Raw genomic sequence first — 6,000 nt, 5'->3', positions numbered from 1 at the left:
TAACACTGAATTTCTGTCCCTGTGAGGTTGAAGTGGAGTCAGCCGGCAAAGGCACTTTCACACGACGGGGCCCAGCCCCTAGCAGATTTTTGAAACTTTTTTTCCCAAATGCAAGATTTTTTTTTATATGTGTACAAGAATGACTTGTTCCGCTGTTGTTTCCTAATATAATGGCATAATACCGTGCAAAGTATTCTCTCATATCTTGATCCCCTTTATTATTATTTTGCATGTGTTTTTACCTACCCCTTCCCCTGATTCAATGTGCCAGAGGTGTTCACGCCCTTTCCGAAGAACTGAGCTGCGCGCCTTGCTGGGGTGAGAGGCAGGACGGCCTGAGCTCACCTCAGCAGGCCTGGAGAATCCGAGTGCCCGGAGCAATACTGCATTCCAGGAGCCCTAAAGGGAATTTCTTTCAAGAATCTTGGCTTCACATCCATGAGCCTCAGGAAGACAAGAGAGTCTTCCTGGTGGTGCTCAGTGTGGCCGTTGGGAAAGAAAGGGGAGGTGTGTTTTTATAGAAACCTCGTTTAAATGTTTTCCCTTCTCTGAGCTCTGAAATGAACGCCTCTCCTCACCACCCATGAATCACCTCTGTGTTCAGGCAGCCGAGCTAGACAGCTGCAGGGAAAGGCGTGTGTGCTTGATGGGGGCCTTGGGAAGAAAAGGCCCCTTGTACCGCCGCCAGCCTGTGAAGGTGGTGTGACCTGGGAGGGCAGGGGAGCGGGGGGCTGCGCAGCGGCTGGGCAAAGCCAGAATCCCTGTGGCCACATGCAAGCGGGCCGGAGGCGGGGCAGGGGAGCTGAGAGGCCTCTTCACTGTCCGGAGACAGGCAGGGCCACAGGCCTCACCGCCACGAAGGAGGTGAGCAAAAGGACCAAGGGAAAGGGTGGAGCATTCCTGACCCTGCCGTAGGCCCTTACCCGCCTCTCCTCTGCTTGGCAAACTCCAACCCATCCTTCAAAGCCCAACTCAAAAGTCATCTCTTTTGGGAAGACTTCCCCGACCCTTCCCTGGCAAAGCCGGTTCCTCCTTCCTCTTGCCACCCGGCATTGCCCGCCCGCGGGAGAACTGGGCCGAGGGCTCTGCAGTCTCGAGCCGAGCCGCTGCGAGGCCGGGTGCAGTGGAACCCTCCTAGTTCCTTCTGGATCTTGGGCTTGGCTCAGCCCCTGACCCCGGGCTGCGCTTCTGCCGGAACTTGGGACTCAGAGCTTTGCAGGAGCTTGTTAAAATGCAGATGTTAGGGACCTGGATCTGAAGAATCTCTGGGGGTGTGACCATTTAACAAGTATTCATTTAACCAGTTCCCCATGTTATTCTTCTGCATGCACAACACATACAAAGGGCAGTGATTTTCAAATCTTCTTGACCAAAAAACAGAGCCAACCAGAGTGAGAAATACAGCTTTCATTACAACCCCCCCCATTATATGTATATAAAGCTAAAACAAAAATTGCTTGAGATTGTACTTGTCCTTACTGTGTGCGACACTCTGATGTATTTTATTCTACCTAAATAAGGTGTCGGTTGTAGCTCACTAAAGTGATTCTCTGCCCTAGTCACCAATGTGTCCCGAAGTTTTTAAAAATACAGACTTAGTGATGTTCAATCAGTATTTCATGAATACATAAATGAATGAAGAAACAAAAAAATGAATAATAGTATCTTGACATCTGTAAACCATAGGGGCAGCATTAGAAAATCTCTAAACTCCCATTCACTTAAAAATTCTAAAATCAGATTTCAGCCTTTTCTTCAAGTTCCAATAGTTTCACCTGCCACAGGGCTCCGGTAGTCTTCCGTGAGAGGGATTCCAACTGACATAGTCGTTCAGAGGGCTCGATTTCAATTTGTTCATGACCTGAGGGCACATGGGGCTTCTGCTGTAACCCCTCCCCCCCCCCCCCCAGCATGGAAGAACCAGCAAAGGCAGAAGATAAACCTGAAGTACAGGAGAGTCCCGGGAAGCTTGTTTGTGGTGTTCTTTCCTTGTGTTCTACAAGGTCCCGATGCTGAGGGGCAGGGGGTGGGGTAGGCAGCTGGGCATCTCTGTGCCCCGGAAGGGCGTGCCACGGCAGCTGGGCATCTCTGTGCCCCGGAAGGGCGTGCCACTCCCTGGGTGGAGGAAGGGTGCTGCTATGCCAACAGAGAGGGTAAGGCTTTGGCCTTCTGTACCCATTGGCCTCTGTGACCTTCAGAGATGCCACTCTGAAGCTGCTGCTTGCAGGGGGTGGGGGGAAGGGGGAGGGTCTTTAGAGGCCACCTGGAGGACCACCCAAGCAAAACATGGGTGCAGAGGAGCTAAAGGGGGCTGGTCTTCTCGGAGCTCATCTAAGGAGCTCTAGTGAGCACTGCCCCAACAGGACCTGGTTACAGCTCACCCACAAGGTGAGGCCTTGGGACAGCTCATGGAGAGGATTCTAGTGGACACCAGGGGTGGCGAAGCTGGGTTCTCTGCAGTTTGGAATGGAGGGAGAGGGGAGTGTTCCCTCCCCAAATTATATTATTATTAGCTAATACTGAGTACTTGCCATCTGTCAGACCCTCTGAAAAGTACATCATCTCATTTCATCCCCACAGCTCTGTGAGAAGGATACTATGTTAAATTTAATTTAAAGACCAAGAAACCGAGGCACAAAAAAGGTTAAGTAACTTGCCCATGGTCACGGCACAAGTGGTTAAAACAGGACTAACCCAAGTAGTTTGGCTCTAGAGCCTGAGTGCTCGGTCACCACCCAAGCTGCTGTGCCCAGGGCAGGTAGTGTTAGAGTTAGTGAAGGTAAGGCCTCCTGCCTGGCCTGGAGGTGCTGGAAGTACTGGAGTGCCGTCATCCTGTCCTGCTGTCCTGTCAAGAGCATGAACCCCCACCCCTGTCACTGGCTGCCATTGTGTGCTGAGTGGGGCACACACCAAGGAGCCCAGGTTTGCAGGAATCACTGCTCTGGAAATACCACTGGCCTCAAAAGAGGTTGCTTGGCCAGTCTCTCAGCAAGAATGTATTTGGGCAGAGAAACCAGAATCAGAGCTGGAAGGATGGAATCTTTCTAAAAGTAGAGTAGTTAAGGACAAGCATTCTGGAGGAATAGGGATGGGGTCAAGACAATGGCCAAGTCCCACCAGCTCTAGGAAAAAAAAAATAGTAAGGATTAAAACCAACAGAGCACCACTATATGCCTAACACTGGGCCAAATGCATTAAAAATACTATTTCGGGTTATTTCTACAACAGCTCTGTCTTAAAGGTATTCTCATCCCCATTTTACAGATGGGGAAACTGAGGCTCAGAAATGTTAATCAAATCATTTAAGAATGTGGGACAAATAGGATTTAAACCAGAACTGTCTTACCCAAGAAGGTGCCCTTCTTTCCAAATTCTAGACCCACCTTCAATTCTGCGTTCTGCATATGTATTCTTACTCAACAATTTTGTGGCCTGGGATAAAAATGACAACAATATTTTGGGGGTATCCACCATCAGGCATGGGCCACTCAAGGGGCTTGAATTAATCTTCCTCAAAGATAATGAAGAGCCAGGGGCAAGAAACCAGATTGGATGGCCAGTTCCTACTGTTTTGAAAGCAGAGCAACTAAATCACTCATGACAGCTGGCAGCAGGGCAGAGAAAGAAAACTGCAGGGAGGAGGAAGGTTCCTGGCTTCATGTTCATCGAAAGACCTTAGGGAGCTTTCCAGGTTCCTTCAGAATCACAATTGAACCCAATGTCCACACCTAGTCTGGGCAAGGCCCACAATTAAGTTCTCAGGCACGATGGGCCTCCGGTGTGCAACTCATTTGGATGGTAAAGTCTTCTATACAGAAAGGGTGCATGACATATCCATCCAAGATTTTTAAGAAGGCTTGGGGACATCTCAGGGTAGGTACCTTCAGGGAGGTATCATCGAGGCCACTCATCCTATTTCTCACTGGGTGGCCTATTTCACACCAGTGAGACAATGACACCAGGTGTCTTGAAAACTAGAGAGGTGACCAAGTGGCATATGGTAGTCTGTCGTTGCTGTTTCTAGAACTAAAGCATAATGAACAGGCTCGTCTAGGCGGATGAGAATGGGGGGACTTTGTGACAACCATCTTCTCCTTGAACAGCTAGGCTGAAGGAGCAGGAGCTCTTCTGGGGAAGTGACTGCAATGACCACACACTCACAGGTCTCAGCCTTGGGGTACACGCACAAAGGGCTTTCTGGAAATAGGGGTGGAACCAGGCAAAGGTTACACGTGCAGGCTCGGAAGGGACAGCATTCGGAGAGCTTGTACTGGAGCGGGTAAGAGTGCAGGCTCTGAAACCTTCAATTCCAACTGCAGCTTCACCACAATGTAACTAACTATATGACTGTGACCTTCGGTGAGGGACTGAAGCTGCGTGCAACTCGGTTTCCTCAGTCACCAAGTGGGGAGAGTACTGATAGTACCCACTCCATCAGAATGCTATAAAGATTAATTGAGATACTATGTGTGATGTGTTTAGCATAGCGCTGTTAGTGTCCAATAAATGTGCACCATTGCTGTTCTGGGAGTGAGGAGGGACACACTCACACACACTCAGCCAACCTCTGGTTTTCACCTCACTTTCTTGCCAGAGGTATCCGAAGCCCAAAGTCGGCATGATACAGCCACTTAGGAAATTGTGAAAACAGTGCTGGGATGTGGGTTGTGGAATCGCCATCTGATATGTTGTCATGGGGGGCACTTTAAGTATTTGCCGCCTCTCCCCATCCTATTATCTTCCCCAATACCAGTGATTTTTAACCTATTTTGGATCATGGCTCCTTGGGAAAACCCATGACAACTAAGAATCTCCACCCCCCGCCCCCAAGCAGTGCATACCCACAAATCCACAGCATTCTGCACTTTATTTCAGGGGTTTTATGATCAGGGATTTGAACCCTGTTCCAGACTTGCAACTCAGAAACTCAGAGGCATCTCCCTGCTGCCCGGCTCCTCCCTCTGCAGCCAGGCTTACAGAACGCCATGGGGCAGAGAGGGGCGCGCATCTCTGGATTGCACTCTAAAAATTCAGAGTTCAAAAAAATGCGTAGGGTGTCGGTATTCCTATGGAGTTACAGCCCTCACAGGATCCTGGGGATATAAAATGAGTCCCATGAGCCGTGTCTCCCCTAGAAACATCACCACCCATCAATAACAAAGAGGGCGGCTGAATTTTCTGGGCCTATATTATGTTCCAAATAATGTACTCAGCTCTTTCCAGCATTATCTTCTTTAATTCTCCTAAGACCTCCATGAGGAAGGAACTGACATTATCTCCATTTTACAGATGAGGAACTAAGACACAGAGAGGTTAAGTAACTTGCTTGAGGGCCACAAAGCTAGTGATTGGTAAAATCCAAACCCAGGACGAGAATCCTGCTACTAGCCACTATCTACTTCTTGGCCACCTAGTAACACCACAGTTGCCCTCCACGCCAGCCTCGTATTTTAATGTCTTGGGTGTTCCCCAAATAAAGGTACATTCGACTCAAGTGGGCGTAAATTCAGGACACAGTGAGTTTTCTATCCTGGGACAAACTTTCTCTTCAAAATGAACCTGCATAGGAAACAAGGCTGAGAGACAGAGAAGTCCTCGACAGGCCTGCACCTGTCTGAAAAAAAGAGAGAAAAGTATCTCCCTGCACTCCCACCCTCAGCTAAATGGTGATGGGCACCTTTGAGCCAATGACTTCTTCAAAAACTTTTGGGAACTGTCCCCCACCCCCACCCCCAGTCCATCCTCAGTTCTGCAAAAAGTGGCTAGTAGAATAGAAGAGGTGAGGGAAAATCATGCTCCCCAGGAAAGTCACAGGTGACAAGTGGGCTTCGGGCACACCAGGGCCCAAAGGAGTGAAGGATGAGCTGCTCTTCCAGGACCGAGTGAGACTGAACAGGAGGGAAAGGGCCACCTACAGGAGAACTGAGCCACCTTTCTGAGGAAAGAGAGGGCAGAGACTGGCTCAGGCAGGGTGGGGGAGAGTGGGCCCAGAGGGAGCGA

Source organism: Tamandua tetradactyla, chromosome 4 (genome assembly GCF_023851605.1).
Source record: "Tamandua tetradactyla isolate mTamTet1 chromosome 4, mTamTet1.pri, whole genome shotgun sequence".
NCBI classification, from domain to species: domain Eukaryota; kingdom Metazoa; phylum Chordata; class Mammalia; order Pilosa; family Myrmecophagidae; genus Tamandua; species Tamandua tetradactyla.
This window is presented reverse-complemented; position numbering follows the sequence as displayed.